Below are 16,685 nucleotides of genomic sequence, written 5' to 3' on the forward strand. Positions count from 1 at the left end.
TGTGGTCCCTCCCACACACCAGCAAGGTCCTGCCCCAGGACCTTTGCACAGGCCGTTGCCTCCGCAGGCAAGCTCTTCCTCCCTTTTTCACTTCCTGTGTGTGTGTGTGTGTGTTTTGCTCAAACGGCTCTGCAGTGAAACTCTCGCTTTATCCTAATTACAAACCGCAAACCCCTGCCGCCCGTACACTCAGAATGTCGAGCCATCATCTCCTCTTCTACACTCCCGACAAGAGCCCTGGGGCTGGGAATCCGGGACTCCCCGGACAGTGCTCCTCGGATTGGGGGTCCAGAATGCTCCCGCCCGCCCGCGACCTTGTCCTCAGCCTCGCCTGTCCCCAGCTCGCTCTGCGCCCCCCCCACCCCGCAGGAGCTCAGAAATTCACCCGGCGCACAGATGCCAGACGGGAAAATTAATTGGGCCTTGCTAGGGCTGCTCTCCTCGCTCCCCGTCAATAACAGCCGTAAAGCGGGATTTATGCGGCGGTGCTGGCTCCGGATGGAAACCAGGAGGAGGGGCGACATTCTAGAAAAGTCAATCCCTTGCCATGAGAACAGGCAGCAGCTGGGACTCCAGGACCAGAGCCATCTTCCCGTTGCCTTGCTGGAGGTTGCACCCTTCCCTGCGCGGGGTGGGTGGGCAGCGAGGGCGGTGCGCCCCCGCGGCCCCATCCCTGGTCAGGAATCACCGAGCTGATTAGATGCCACATTTTTCTAAGCACCTGCTGTGTGACAGGCCATGTCCCAAGTGTTTCTGGAACAGTAACTGTCCTAATGGGGTCGGGGGGAGGGAAGGTAGAGATTGGGTTTTCTTTTCTATCTTAACCAACAGGGAGTGTGTGGCACAGAGAGGTGAAGTGACTTGCGTGAGGTTGCACAGCTGCCGCCACAGTTTACCCCTGGCTTTGGGGTCTGTGGGACTCGGATGCGACTGGGACGATGTAGGCCGTCGAAGAAGGTGTGAGGGCCAGCTGGTGGACTCCAAGAACACCCCATCCCCATTACCTTTGTGACTGTGGGTGAGGGGGGTCCTCTCCCCAGATGCGGCTTCTTCCAGGCTCCACATAGTCACAGCCCGATTTAACTGAGGGCTGCTGGATGCAGCGGAAGCTGTTGAATGGAACGTGCTGGAAGCCCCCTGCATCTGCTGGTCCCTCGGCCTCTCTTGCCTTTCCTCCCTTCTCTGGTCTGGGAGGGAGCCCCTTCCGGGCATCCTTGGGGAAAGCCGGGGAGGGTCTGGGTTTCAAATCTGGACTCTGCTGTGTGACCTTGCAGGGAGAGGGGGATGTGTCTTCCTGTCTCTGGGCTCTGCGTCCTCATCTGGAAAATGGGGATCATAGTCCTCGTGGAGCTGCTGCGGCGCGGGGGAGGCGGCGCGGGGGGCATCTGGCCCTGACCCAGTGCTCAGGGGCAGCCCCTATGTTACTATTATTCTTAGGGCTTTTGTGGCGCCCCCCAACTGCAGCGAGAGGCGAGGCGGCTGCCTCTCCCCTTCCCCGGAGCCCTTCTTGCGATCCCCGGACCAAATCCAGCGGCCTCCTTTTCCTGCAGGCACCGCAGGGACGGTTTTGATGGACATGTTTTTTGCACAGAAAAAAAAGCGGGAGCAATTGTATTTTGCCAAAAGTGTCAGCCGGAGAGAAAATATTTCCCGCATCTCTGGCGAGTGTTGATGTGCGAGAGCTAGCACATTGGTAGGGGGTGGGGGGCCCACACGACAGCGCCCCGCTGTCCCCACCCAGCCCCGGCAGCCTCTTCGGCCTCCCACTCCCTCTCTCCCTACACCCTCACGCGTGGGGGGCCCGGGACCCCGCTTCCCACCCCCTCCTCCCCAGTCTCCGCCTGGCTTCTCCCCTTGGACGGGCTCACATTCTCTCTCAGACACCCTCACCTGTCGCGCTCCCCTCCGTATGTTTGGGATGAGCAAATGGCATGAGAGCTGCGATTTGCAAAATGAGGAGTTGGCTTGGAGAAGCGGGTGGGCAGAGGGTGCAGCTCGTGCAAATGCCCTGGGGCAGGGCCCTGCCAGGCATGAACTGGAGCCCCAAGTGTCTGGAGCAGAGGGAGCCAGGTGGAGGGAGGGAGAGGAAGCCGGGTAGGTCATGTGGGGCCTTTTGGGCTGCAGGGAGGACTTGGGGTTTTAATCCAGGGGCGCTAGGGAACCCTGGGAGGACTTTGAACAGGGGAAGAAGGGAGATGACATGGAACAAGCACGTTCACACACGTGGGGACAGTGGGACATGCCAGCAGCCCTCCGTGGAACTCAGAATAAACCGAACTGGGCCCCTACCCCATCCTATAGCGACAGAGATGTGTCCCATCCCCTTTGCTTGGGCGTCAAGGCACAAAGCACCAGAAACCCACCGCCAGGGGGTGGGCGGCCCCCCGCGACCTGACTGAAGGAACCCTAGGCAGGCGTGATGATGATTGAGGAGGGGTGGGCCATGGGAGCCCACGTGGATCCATGTCTGGGGCACGCAGCTGGGGCGAGAGGAGGAAGCTGCAGAACAGTGACACGGGTCGAGAAAGTTCCGGAAGCATTTGCACCAGATTGTCCATGGGGCTCACCCAAGGCAAACAGGTTGCTGCTGCAGGATTTTAGTTTGTTTTATTTTATTATTATTATTATTATTATTTTTTTAACTCCAGGGAAATTAACCATAACATGAAATTAACCAGTCTAGTGGGGTTCATTCCCAAGGTCGCCCTAGTTCTCTCTCGTTCCAAACCATTTCCATCACCCCAGAAGACTGAGTCCCCCTAAATATTAATTTGTTTTATATTTCAAAAGCGTTTGTTATTGGGGTGAAATGTGGGTAACATAAAATGTCCCATTATTGGCAATTAGTATCTTCACAGTGTTGTGCGACGACCACCTGTATCTAGTTCTAGAATATTCCATCACCTAAAGGCAACCCTGTACCCGTTAACAATCACGTCACATCCCCTCCCCCAGCCTCTGGCCCCCACGAGCCCCCTTCCTGTCCACGGACGAGCCTGGACGTGTCACACACGTGGACTCACCCCGTGGAGCCTTCTGTGTCTGGTTCCCTCTTCCAGCCTGTCAAGGGCTCGGGGTCCATCCCCGGGGCGGCAGGTGTCGGTGCCTCGATCCTGTTGGGGCTGAATAATATTCCAGAGCGTGATGGACCACGTTTTCTGCATCCACTCACCAGCAGGTGGACATCTAGTTTGGCGTCCCGACCAAACTAGTATTAATGCTCTTAAACCAGGGGGAGTCCTTGGGTGGTGCAGCGGTTTAGCGCAGCCTTCGGCCCAGGGTGTGATCCTGGAGACCCGGGGTCGAATCCCACGTTGGGCTCCCTGCATGGAGCCTGCTGCTCCCTCTGCCTGTGTCTCTGCCTCTCTCTCTCTGTCTCTCATGAATAAATAAATAAAATCCTAAAAAAAAAAACACCATAAAATAACCCCGTCCGTATGAGCTCCCTGTGGCTGCTGTAACAACTGCTGTAACCACACACTTCGTGGCTGAAACAACACAAACATATTATCTTACCCCCTGGCGGCCAGAGGTCACAGTGGATTCAGGAGGCTAAAAACGCAGGCATGGGCAGGGCTGGTCCCCCCACCTCCACCCAGGGCCCTAGGGAGACCCGGCTCCAGCCTCCGTCCCGCCCCCCCCCACACCATCCAGAAGCCCCTCCTCCATCCTCCCTGCGCAGGGTCTGCCCACCTCCGGGCCTCCCACCCTCTGCCTCCCTCCCACGAGGACCCAGGTGATCATATTTGGCCCAACTGTTAATCGAAAAGAATTTCCTCGTCTCAAAATCCTTAATCTAGTCACGCTTGCAAATCTCTTTTTTCCTGAAGCTGCTGCGACCAAGAACCCACAGACTGGGTGGCTTAACACAGCAAAGACTGATTTCTCCAGAAGGCGTGGGTGGGGCCGTGCTCCTCCACCCCAGGCTCTAGGGGAGGGTCCCTCCAGCCTCCTCCGGCTCCCCGGGCTTGGGGGGAGGTGACCCCGGCCATTCCTGGGCTGTGACAGCGTCCCTCCATCTCCGCTGCCCGCTTGTGTCCTTGTCCCTGCCTCCCCTCTTCTTATGTGGACGCTAGTCATGGGATTTAGGGCTCGCCCCGGACGCAGGCTGATTTCGTGCCGGGGTCTTTAACTAGTTACATGTGCAGGCCCCTGGGTGGACCCGAGTCTGGGGGGATCCTACTCACCCCACTATGCCATGGAAGGTGTAGCCATAGGTTCCAGGGGTTAGGATGCAGACGTCTTTCGGGGGATGCTGTTCGGCCTCCCACACCCTGCTCTGTCCCTGCCCTGCTCATAGCCCCCCACTGCTCCCCGGCTCCCCATTGCCCTTGGGGCCATGGGGCTCCAGGGGCCAGGATCTGAGTCCTCCTCCCATGCCCCCCGCCCCCCACCTCACTGCACCTCCGTGCTGCTCTTCACATAGTCCCTGCATGTGCCTGCCTCAGGGCCTTGGCCCTGGCTGTGCCTTCTGCCTGGAATGTTCTTTCTTACCCTGGATCTCTCCTCGGTGGCTTCTCGCTCCCCGAGCACTCAAAGCTCTAGGCGTCTTCCCAGGACACCTGTGCTAAATCTGCGCCCTCCTCCGCTTTCATTGACTCATGTAACTGTCACCCATGGGGGCACCCTCCCTGACCAACTCCCCACGGCCTCCCTCCCCGCGGTGGCCTCCAGGGGGCACCCGTGAGCACCCGGGTCAGGTCCTGCCTCCTCTGCCCTGGGGCTCCCACCTCCCCTGGGGGAAAAGCCCCAAGTCCTCCTCGCTGGTGTACTCTCTGGTGTCCTCAAGGCACGACCTGCCCTGTCCCCCCTCCGCCCTCCCGGCCTCTCTGGCTCCTCGCCCACTCGCTTACTCGGCTCCAGCCACAGGGGCCTCCTCGCTGCTTCTGCGACACACCAGGCCCAGCCCTGCCCCAGGACCTTTGCACGGGCGGACTCTCTGCCACAGTGCCCTTCCTCCGGGTACCCACGTGACCCCTCTCGTGACCACCCTCAGGTGTCACCTCCTCAGTGAGGCCTCCTCCTCTGTTTATAGCGTCCACTCTCCTCTGTCTCTGGCATCCCGTACCCCTCTTCCTGCTTTTCCCTGTAGCATTTATTACCAACATGCCCCACAATTATGTATGGTGTTTATTGCTTGTTGCCCGTCCTCCCCGCTGGACAGGGGCCCCAGGAGGGCAGGCCCAGGTCTGTGTCGGGCTGCTGGCCTAGTCCCCCACCCGGGGCCCGGCATTCGGGGGGACTCAGACAAGTTCTCGTGTGACCCAGGATGGCTTACTTCCTGTCCTAGAGCCTCAGTTTCCAAATCTGCCTGGTGGGGCCCTGATCTGTCCCTCCCTGGGGTCGGTGAGCGGCCCTAGCGGTCCCCTAAGCGTGTGGAAGCACTCGGCCAGCTGGGCCCTGGCAAACGGTAAAAGCCCAGCTCACGCTCCCTCGGTCCATCACTCAGACCCGGGGTGGGAGGTGACAGGCCTGCAGATGCCACTGGCTCAGGCTGTATCATCGGGGCCAAGACACTGTCACATTTAGCAAATTGCTGGCAGGCGGCTCCTGAGGCCGCAGTGCTGGAGGCAGCCAGGGACGTGACTGGGAAAATGCGGAGTCCCTCTTGAGGGTGAGGGCTGGGCTCGGAGGGAGAGGCCCGGGAGCCCTCCCTGCTCCTCACGGGGCTTCAGTTTCCCTATCGGCAAAAAGAAGAGCCATTGAGATTGTCGAGGCCTCTTCGAGTTCTTTCTTCCGCATTCTTCTGCATTGGTTCCCCGTGAGCCTCCATATACAAAGTGCGAGGATGAAAGAAGAAGAAAGTAAAGTCTGAGCATGGGGCTGGATATAAGAGCAGGGACTGTCTCCTTTGCTGTTCCATCCCCAGCTCCCCGGGTAGGACCCAGAGCACAACGAACAGTAATAATGCCTCCCTCCTGGTATGTGGAGCATCAGCTGTGTACCTGTGGATGCACACTGAGAGCTTTATAAGGGATTTTATTTTTAATTTTTCAAAAGAATTTATTTATTCACTCATGAGAGACACACAGAGAGAGAGAGAGGCAGAGACACAGGCAGAGGGAGAAGCAGGCTCCATGTGGGGAGCCCGATGTGGGACCTGATCCTGGGAACCTGGGATCACATCCTGAGCCAAAGGCAGATGCTTGAACACTGAGCCACCCAGGCGTCCCTATAGGGGATTTTAGATCTTATTTAGGCCTCGTGGCAGCCCCGTGAACTGCCATTATGCCCATCTTGCAGACGGGGCAACCGAGACCCAGACAGGGGAAGGCACTCACCCCAGGTGACACAGCCCAGGAGTCATGGGGGCTGAACTGGCTCCGGGGCCCCGATCCTGTCTGCCCCCCTGACCTGCTACCCTCTGAGCCCCAGCAGACTTCTGTCACACGAGTGGGGAGGGGAGGGACGGGGGCTCTTAGCCACTTGTCATCAAGAGCAAGGGCATGGTCACGACCCCTGCCACCTCTAACATCTTCCTGCACGGCTGCTGTCTCACACAGAGGCATCCAGGGGAACCGCTCCCTTCCTTGAACCCCAAGCTAAAGGCTCCCCATCCCCTCCGCGTCCCTCTGGCAGGGGAAGGAATGAAAGACAGGCAGCAGAGGGGAGTGGTGGGGGACTCCCCACATTGACGGCCTGCAGCCTCCTTTACAGACCAGCAGAGTGTATATATATAAAAAACCCCCCCAAAACCCAGAGTCAGCCCGCTAGCTGCGTGCGAGCGTGTGTGTGCGAGCGTGTGTGAGCACACACACAGATCTATGAAATATTTAGGTGGTGCCCAACGTGTTTGGGGCCGTAATTAATCTTGTGTCTTGTTGGCGGAGGGCGGCACGTTAAGAAATTACTTTCCGCGGCCTCGGGGTACAGCGCAGGCTCCCCGGGCTGGGGGTGTGGGACGAGGAGGGCGGGGGCAAGCTGCCGGCCTGGACCAGCTCGTCCCCGCCCCACCCCCATGCCTGTGCCCCGTTACAGCCATGACGTCCCCACCCCACCCGGCTGAGCCCCCTGTGCCCTGGGCTCTGGGCCAAGTGAATGTTTTGTGGTGATTTCGTTCCGTTTTTATGGCTTTATGAAGGTGTAGCCGGTGTGCAGTCACCTGCAAGTGTCGGAGGTGTGCAAGTGGGTGCATTCTCTCCCTCCCCCTCCCTCCCCTCTCCCTCCCCCTCTCTCTCTCTTTCCCTCCCCCTCTCCCCCTCTCCCTTCCTTCCCCTCCCTCCCTCTCCCTCCCTCTCACTTTTCCCTCCCCCTCCCCCTCCCTCCCCCTCCCTCTCTGTCCCTCCCCCTCACTCCCTCTCCGCCTCCCTCCTCCCTCTCCCTCTGTCTCCCTTCCTCTCCCACTCCCTCCCTCTCCCACCCCGTTTCTCCCTCCTCCTCCCCCTTCTCCCTCCTCCTCTCCCCTTTCTCCCTCCACCTCCCTCCCTCTCCCTCCCTCCCCCTCTCCATCCCTCCCTCCCCCTCTCCCCATCTCCACCTCTCCCCCTCCCCCTCCCTCCCCCTGTCTCCCCCCCACACCCACACCCACACCCGGAAAGCCATTAGGACAGTGATCAAACCCATCACCCCCAAAGTTCCCTGGGTTCCCCCCGCCGTGGATCCTCCCTGCTGTCCCATGCACCCATGCATCCCCTTTCCAGGCACCCCCAGCCTATGTTTTTTTTTTATAAATTTATTTTTTATTGGTGTTCAATTTGCCAACATTTAGAATAACACCCAGGGCTCATCCCATCAAGTGCCCCCCTCAGTGCCCGGCACCCAGTCACCCCACCCCGCCCACCTCCCCTTCTCCCACCCCTAGTTCGTTTTCTGTCTCCCTTTTTTTTTCTGTCTCCCTTTCTGATATTTCCCACTCATTTTCTCTCCTTTCCCTTTATTCCCTTTCACTATATTTTATATTCCCCAAATGAATGAGACCATATGATGTTTGTCCTTCTCCGACTGACTTACTTCACTCAGCATAATACCCTCCAGTTCCATCCCCGTCGAAGCAAATGGTGGGTATTTGTCGTTTCTAATCAGCCTATGTTTTTGATTATAAATTAGTTTGCATTTTCAGCTGTCCCGGAGCGTGCACCTTTTGCGCCCGGCCCCTCCGGCCCCTGTCGGACTCTGAGGACTCTGACGTTCCCCTGTGCTGTCGCAGGCCGAGCACTCTTGTGTCTTCTCACGGCCGAGGAAAGTTCCACGGTGCGGATGAACCACCGCTTGTTTCTTCGTTCGCCGCTTGACGGACCGTGGGCAGCTCTCAGGCGGGGCGATGGCGACCGCTGCCCTGAACACGAGGGCTCAAGCCTTTGCGTGGACGGGGGCGGGGGGCTCTGGTTTCTCTAGTGTAAATCCCTGGGGGGGTGAAACTGCGGGGCCATATGGTTGGCGCCTGGTTCACTGTTGAAGGGATTAGGGCTGAGCGTGCGTGTGAAGGTCTAGGCGTGCACCTTGCCCCGTCCATGAGACAACTCAGTGACAAGAAGGGGAAACTGAGGACAGATCCTATGGTAGGACAGTGGCAGAGCTGGGATTCCACCCCAGGGCTGTCTGTGCCCAGAGTGTCACTGGGGGCTGCTCCATGTTGAACTGGGATGGAAGCACGTGCGCGTGCCCAGCGTCTCCCTTTCCCTCAACTTGGCCACGCGTGGGGTCTGTTCCTGCCTATCATCCCCGGAGGCCCAGGTGTCCGGTAGATGCTCTCACAAACGCCCAGATGAGAGACATTACGTCTGGCTGCAGATCAGATCTTGCTCCCTGCACCCCCCCACCACCCCGAAACCACCTCCATAGTGCCTTTGGGATAAAGCTCAAACCCTCTTAATGCAACTGAAGCCTGGTGCGAATTCTGGCCCTACTCCTGCTGCAGCCACGCTGGCCTCCTTGCTATTTGCACATAGTCCTGCCTCAGGGCCTTTGCACCTGCTCTTCCCCCTGCCTGGAGGGCTCACCTCCCTGACCTCCCTGACCTCCCTGTGCAAGTCAGCCCCACCCAGACCCTCTGTGGGATCTGCCACCCTCTTCTGTCCTCTCCCTAGCCCTCTTTGCTCTTTCAACTTCTATCCACCCTCTACCAGGCACCACGTTTAACATGTGGCAGCTCATCTAAACTTTTTCCCGACCCCCTGCGTGAGGCACTGTCCTCACCTCCATTGTCAGACGGGGACACTGAGGCGCAGAGTGATTCAGGCCACATGGCCGGGAAGCGTGTGAAGCCCGGGGGTCTGTTCTCACGGGCCTGTCGCACCCGTAATGGGGGGGGGGGCGCCTGACAGCTGCAATCCCGGCGCGGGGTGCCGTTTGGTGAGGCGGGCAAACAGCTCCCTCTGTGCAGAGAAATCCCGGGGGTGGGGATGGCTGGATTCGAACCCACATCCCAGGCCATGTCTCCCGCCGTCCCCGGAGCTGCCACCAGGGCCCCGGAACCGTGAGCTCAGAGGCTCGGAGTGGCCTCCGCGGGTGCTGGCTCAGACGGCGAACAGATGCTCGCTATTTTAAACCCACTGTTTAACTCATTAAGACAGCTGTTTCCCATCCCCAAAGTCGGCGGAATTAGAATTAAATTCATTCCAGAATTAAATACACACATACACACGCGCACACCCCGCCACCATTTGGAGGCAAAACTTGTTAGCATTTAGGCAAGCTGTGCCTCTGAGCCTGGGGACGTGGCTCCGCGGCCGCCTGACAAGTCACACCCCGGCCCGGCGGTCGCCAGCTGGGCCCGAGCGCCCCGCGATCCCAGGGCCGCCCTGGGGCTGCTGCTGCGACCGGCCACCTGCCGACAGGGCGGCCCCCTGGGCTTCCCCTGACCCCCCAGGTCAGCAGGGCCCAGACAGAGCGCAGGGTCTGTCCCTGAGCTGGCTGCTTCTCCAGAGTCGGGGGCCGTCCTGCCTCCACCTGGGCTCGCGGCAGAGTCCGGGTCCCCCTCTTCCCCCTCAAATGGTCAGGACTCCCTGGTGATGCTGCTTCCAAACAGCTCTGCTCCGCCCCCGCTGGCTACTGCACTGGTCTGGGCCTCTGCTCCCCCAAACCCGGATGCTCGCTCCCTGCATCCTCCCTGCGCTCCCAGATTCCGCCTCCGTGAACCCCAAACTGGCTGCTTTTCCTCAGCAGAGGAGGCCTTTTCCTAGACTCGCCGTCAGATTGCGTCCCTCTCTTTGTTTAAAATTCCCCAGCGCAGGGCCGTCCAATACAATTGTTGGCGATGACAGAATGTTCTAGACCTGTGCCCACCCAACACCGTCCCTCCCCCCTTCCCACCCATGTGGCTACAGGGGACTTGAATTGTGGCAAGCGGGAGTCAGGAACCGAATTGCTAAGGTTCGCCTCATTGAGGAGCACTCGGCTGGCTCGGTGGGAGAAGCGTGTGAGTCTTGATCTCGGGGTTGTGAGTTCGAGCCCCCTGTTGGGTGTAGAGATTCCTTAAAAATAAAATCTTTAAAAAATTTGCCTCATTGAAATAATTTTTTAAAAAATTGTATTTATTTATTCACGAGAGGCAGAGACACAGGCAGAGGGAGAAGCTGGCTCGCTGCGGGGAGACCCCGGGATCAGGCAGACGCTCAACCGCTGAGCCCCCCCGCTGCACCCCCCAGGCGTCCCTCCAGTCTTGGCTTAAATGCCAACCCACTCAGAGAGGACTCCCCTGACCACCCTCCAGCCACCGGCTGAGGCTCTTTCTCTTCCTTCGTCTTCTTTTCCTTAAGGCTGTCTGGGTCTTTTAAAAGCTTTGTTATGAAATAATTTTAGATTTACACGAGGGCTTCATGGAGACCCGCCGCAGGGAATCCAGAATCCCTGCACACCCCGCACCCAGCTCTCCCCAGTGGTGACGTTTTTACATAACTCGGCCTGATGATCAAAACCAGGAAACTGGGACGCTTGGGTGGCTCAGCGGTTGAGCGTCTGCCTTCGGCTCAGGCCGTGGCCCCGGGGTCCCGGGATCGAGTCCCGCATCGGGCTCCCCACAGGGAGCCTGCTTCTCCCTCTGCCTGTGTCTCTGCCTCTCTCCGTGTCTCATGAATAAATAAATAAAATCTTAAAAAAAAAAAAACACAAAACAACCAGGAAACTAGTGGGGGCACAGCATTGCTAACAAACCTACAGGACTCATTCGGGTTTGACGAGTTTCCCTGTGGGGGTCCCCTTCCTGACCCAGGATCCCACCCAGAGCCGCTCCCTGTACCTTGTCAGAGCATCTGCCCGGTGGCGCCCTGCGCTCTGGGACAGTGTCCTCATCTTCTATGACCTTGGCACCCAGGAAGAGCACTGGCCACCGGTTTTGTGGGACATCCCTCAGTTCGGGTCCATCTGGAATTGGCTCACGATGAGCCCAGGTTGGGCATCTCCACCCGGATCCCGCGTATGGCAGCGGGGTGGGGGGGGGCAGGCGGGGACGACAATGTGTCCCCCGTGCAGAAGGCCAAGCCCCTGGAAGCGGATGCGTCTCCTTGATGTTAACCTTGATCCCACGGTGACCACCGTGTCTGTCCCCGCCCCCCCAACGCAGGCTCCCCCACTGGAAAATTCCCGTTTTACTTTCCGAATTCCTAAGGATCTCGGGAGCGCTGCTTTGACACCCTGCCAACACCCTGCTTGTCCTCACGCTCTTGCCCACGATTTCTTGTCTCGCAGACACTCGATCGCGTCTCTTCGTTGTCTTACTTCTGTCATGGGACTCGCCACCACTGTTTGAAATATGCTTGTTCATTTGTTTGGAGGCCCTGCTCCTCCCCTGGACTGAGCCCCGGGCGGGTGGCGACTGACTGGGTCTGTCCTGGTCACTTCAGTGTCCCCAGCGTCCAGGCCCAGTGCCTTGCACACAGTGGGTCCCCAGCAAACATTTGATGAGCAAATAAAATGAAATGACGCCGATCGGCAAACCCCAGGTCAGTTTGGTGGAGTGTGATTTGGTGGCGCCCCAGGAATGTTCTAGAAGCAAAGTTCTTCCCTCTTCCCATTCAAACGTGCGTGCCTCAGGGAGACTTTCCTTGAGCGCCCCCCCACTCCACCCCCGCAAACGCTGCCCCCCGCTTGATTTCCTTCGCTGCACGTCACACCCTGAAATGATTCGTCTGATGGCTGCTTTATTCATTAAGCTAATTCGTTGTTTGGCTGTCTTCCCTCTTCTCAGCTGGAACAGAAGCTCCGTAAGGTCAGGGGTTTTGTCTTGGTCACCATGGTGCGTCGTCGGGCGCCTCGCACGTTGTCCCAGGCAGACAGACAGACAGATCCCTCTGCTCAGAAATGCCTTCTGCGGGGGGATGGGGGGAGGTAGGAAGAGAAAGGGGGGAGTCTGGCCAAACAGCGAGGCCGCTGTTGGTTTGCAGCCGACGCCGGGCCTGCGGGGCAGGATGACGCGGGGCTCTGGGGCCAGGAAGGCAGCCCGGCCCCCCTCGTCGGCTGCAGCCTTTGGGAGGATCGTCTCCTCTCTGCAGGCTCGCTGGCTCCTGGGGGCCACGGGGAAAAGCAGAGTGGCAAGCCCAAAGGGCAGTGGGTGGCCCCTGGGGGACGGTGTTCAGAAGGCCTCTGCCGACCGTGCATCCGTCCCCCCGAAGGTGAGCGGTCCGAGGGGAGGAGCAGCCTGCTGGGTCAGCGAGGGCCACTGTCGGGCTCCAAGGGCGCGGCGGGGGGAGACTGAGGCCAACCACATCATCGCGGGGCCGAAGGGACAGACACGGAGCCACCGAAGGAAACACGACAGGCAGGAGAGAGTAAGTGAGAGAAACACAAGGGGAGACGGGAACAGAGATGCCAGGAGAGGAGAGACCGAGAGACAGAGGGGCCCGGGTCTGGCTGCGGGTGGACGGCTTCTCCCTGCCTGACCCTTGCACACCTTGCCCCCCCCGCCCCCCGGGGCATTCCTCGCAGAGAGGGGCAAGTTGGACACTGAGTGCAACAGGGGATGCGGGGATGCGGGAGGAAGGAGGGAAGGACACGCGACTACATGTGACTCTGAGCTCCGGGACACATCCCGTCACCCCATCTGACATGTGTTTTCTAACAGCCTGAGGAGCCAGACACCTTCAGCGTGCCCCCGCCAGCACCACGAAAGGAGGCTCCCCCTGCAAACATTGGGTGGCAGGTAGAGGTGGGTGAAGCAGAAATAGAATATCAGGCTTACAGTTGTGCCGGGTGTCCCTTCTCAGGTGAGGTTCTGGAAGCCTCACCTCTTCCCTGGGAGGTTAATTGTGTGGGGACAGAAATCTCCTTTCAGCCAAAAAAAAAAGGGGGGGGATGTATTATTTCATCTCCCAGGTGGCCTTCAGGCTCAGCTCGATCCAGATGTGCAGACGATGTTTCTAGCACCTGGGCGTCTCTCGGTCTCTTTGTTCTGTTTTCTTATGCACCGGCTCTGTTCTCAGGCGGCCTCCTAGTTTCGGCTCCCCTCAGAAGCAGATCCTGAGACAAGAATTTGAAATGAGATTAGTGATGTTGGCAGTGATTTCAGAAATCCCTGGGAGGGGAGTGGGGTGTGTGTGTATGTGTCAGACACAGGAAAGGGAGGGCAACTTCAAGGAAGCACAGTCAGCATGGGGGCAGCTGGAGCTCAGTCCCACTGGGGTCCTCAAGGAGGTGGTGAGGGACACGCACCCCAAAGCCATTTCATCTGATCGCCTGAGGAGCGCGAGAGATGGAGTGTTGGTCCACGGGGTCCCACCGGTCGTGGGTCCGGGGCCGCTCCCAGGGGTGCTCACTGGCTGGCTCACGTGGGCAGAGCAGGTTCCAGCAGCTAGAGGAGCCCTCGAGGGGGTCGGGGGGTGGGGGAGGTACACGCTGCCGACACGTTGATCGTGGACCTCTGGTCTCCAGAACTTGGAAAAAAATAAATTTCGGATGTTCTCAGCCGCCCAGCTCGCGGTGCTCTGCTGCGCAGCCCTAGGAAACCAAGACGCCTCGTTATCAGCTGCCGTCTTTGGAGAACCTTTCTCTGCCTTTTTCCCCATAATCGTCCGTCATTCCTCTACTTACCAAACATCCCCTAAATATCCACGCTCCCGTCATCTTCCCTTAAGGCCGTGGTGAGAATCACAACATAAAACCCCAAGTCTCTCACCACAAAGGGCTGGGACTTGAAAAATGCAAAGACACAGATGTAGGATTCCAGCGGGGCCCAGGCCCGTCCCTTAGGGAAATGAGCAGTGGCTTGAACAAGACGACAGCCGCCAGCACCAGTGACTTCTGGGAATGATGCCCCTGTGGGTGGGGGGGCAAGCACCTTCAGTCCCCTTCGCTTGCTCACTCGGGCTGCGGTGTCCCCTCTGAGCCTGTCTCTGCTCCCCGGACTCTCTGTCCTCCCCTCCGCAGCTTCCCGGCCTCCTGGTCCCTCTCCAGTCTGCCCTCCAGCCGGAACCGTCTCTGGTCAGAAGCACTAATTGCTTTTTGTTTCAGGAGCAATGAGGGACTTGGTTCCCCTCGCAAAAGGGCCAAGCGGTGCAGAGATGTGGAGACTGGGGGTGGGGAAGCACCTGCCCTTGTCCCGCATCCTCTGGGCCTTGCCTGGGCCTCTCCAGCCCTTGAGTCAGACCCTCCTTCCAGAAGCTCAGCTGGTAAGTCCTCCCTCCCCATCCCCCATCCCCCCCTTCCCTTCCTCTCTCTCCCCCTCCCTCCCTTTCCCTTCCCCTCCCCCTTTTTTCTCTCTCCCCCTCCCTCCCCCTCCCTCCTCCTCCCTCCCCTCCCCCATTCTCCCTCTCCCTTCCTTTCCTCTCTCCCCTCCCTCCCCTCCCCTTCCCATCCCTTCCCCTCCCTCCCCCTCCCTCCTCTTCCTTTCCCCTCCCTCCCCCTCCCTCTCCCTCCCTTCCTTCCCCGCCTTCCCCTCCCCCATTATCTCTCCCCCTTCCTTTCCTCTCCCTCCCTCCCCCTCCCCTCCCCCCCAACCTCAGGACCTTCTCACTCTCCCTTCCCATTCCCAGCATGCTCCTCTCCGCTCTCCCACACCCAGCCCATCCTCACTCACCCTCCACTCTGGGCGGGGTGACACCTTGCCCCGCTGGCTCCCCTGGACGCAGACCTGGGGCAAGGCTCCCAGGGAATGTTCCTTGCCTGCAGCGGCTGCTGTAACAAGGAACCACCACCCCAGGGTGCGGGGCTGGGGGGGGGGTCATGAAACCACTGAACTTTCTTCTCTCCCAGCTCTGGAGGCCAGAAGTCTACAACCCAGGTGTTGGCAGGGGGCGGTTCCTCCTGAGGCCCCGGGGGAGACTCTGCCCAAGTCCTGCCGCCTGGGCTCCTGGCGAGGCTGCCGCCGGCCTCCTCCCCGTGTCCCTGCCTCTCCCCCGTGGCCAGATGAGGGCTGCCCAGGGAGGCATCCGGCCACCGAGGAGACCTGAAGGGTAAGTAGTCAGCCTGGCGAGGTGCCACGGAGGAGATGCTGCCGCTCCTGGCGCTGGAAGCAGCGTCTGCAAAGCTCTGGAGGTCAAGGACTCGAGATGCATTTGGAGCATCCAAGGGCCTCAGGTGGAAGAGATCGATGGGCAGGGTCTTGACCATCATGGGGGGTGGGGGGCTTGTGGGCCGGTGTGTGGCCTGCATCTGGGCGGCAATGGGGAGCTGTGGGAGAGGCCGGAGGACTGGGACTCTAGAAAATTCCCTGACTGGAAAGATTTCAAAGTGGAGGCAGGGCCAGTCCGGCAGAGAGAAACGGTCAGACCCCAGCGCTGGGCGCAGATCACGGGTCATCTCATTCACTTCTCTCCCCGCCCGGCTCCTAAGCTGGGTTCCTCATAGTTATGCCTGTTTTTTAGGATCTGGAGTCGGGGGCCCAGAGAGATTGAGTGATTTACCTGCTGTCACACAGCTTGTGAATGGCAGACCCAGCAATGAAGCCGGGAGCAGGCTGCCTGGCCCGGCAGGGGGCAGACTCCAGGTGGGAGGTGTGGGGGATGAGGTGTCCTGTGGCTGAGGAAGGGCCCGCGGGGGTGGGGGTGGGGTTGGGGACAGCTGGGGACCCGGCTGGAGCAAAGGCACAGAGAATAAAGCTGGTGCAGGACTTGAGGCCTACCAGGCGGTGAAGACAGGGACCACCCAGTCCTGCCAGCTCCACCCTGACTTGGGCACCTCTCTCCCCCCAGATCAAATCTAGTTAGACTCTGAGGACGTGCAAACTCAGACCTCAGTTGTGAGAAAGAGCCGGCCCTGGGAAAGGGCATTTCAGGCAGAGGGCACAGCCTGTGCTAAGGCCCGGGGGCAGGACCGCGCCTGGTGTGTTGTAAGAACCATGAGGAGGTGCCCGTGGCTGGAGCAGAGTGAATAGAGCGGGAGAGACGGAGGAGCTTTGCAGTTCGGGTTTTGAGACCCGACCTCATGGGGGAAGGGGTACCCTGAACAAGTCTGGGTCCTTCTGTGTATCTCTAAAGGGTGGGGGGGGGTGACATTGGCACCTAACCTTGGTGGATCTTTGGTGGTCTCGGGGAGATGACACTCTAGAGGATGGGTATAGGCGCCGGATCCGCGACCCTGGGGACCACCAGCCACTTTGTGGCACCCCGGAGCCTCGTGAGGTCCAGGACCCGGGGGTGCTCTGAGCGTTCCACAAGTTTTCTCAAAGGCTGCTCAGGCCCCGAGGTCAGAGACCCAGGAATGCTGTCCTGGCCCCAGTCCTAGGCAACTGGGGGCTCCTGGGGACAAGATGTAACAGGACGATGTCACAGAGGCCGGGGGCATCTAGAACCCTGGGGCTTCCTGGCCTCAGCGTC

At 59.5% G+C, this 16,685-nt stretch overlaps 1 long non-coding RNA gene across 11 annotated transcripts; it reads right to left on the reverse strand.

Moving 5' to 3' along the window:
• Positions 1 to 12,060: 12,060 nt before the first annotated feature.
• Positions 12,061 to 16,628, reverse strand: LOC144290790 (uncharacterized). Of its 11 annotated transcripts, none has more exons than XR_013358328.1 (6): positions 16,376 to 16,628; positions 14,948 to 15,399; positions 13,963 to 14,187; positions 13,585 to 13,869; positions 13,300 to 13,392; positions 12,061 to 13,200 (listed from the first exon to the last, which is right to left on the reverse strand). It is a non-coding gene; the product is annotated as an uncharacterized LOC144290790 (long non-coding RNA). The 11 variants fall into 11 exon arrangements; XR_013358325.1 differs by having other exon boundaries at positions 14,948 to 15,540; XR_013358323.1 differs by having other exon boundaries at positions 14,948 to 15,584.
• Positions 16,629 to 16,685: the final 57 nt, after the last annotated feature.

Source organism: Canis aureus, chromosome 19 (assembly GCF_053574225.1).
Source record: "Canis aureus isolate CA01 chromosome 19, VMU_Caureus_v.1.0, whole genome shotgun sequence".
Taxonomy (NCBI): domain Eukaryota; kingdom Metazoa; phylum Chordata; class Mammalia; order Carnivora; family Canidae; genus Canis; species Canis aureus.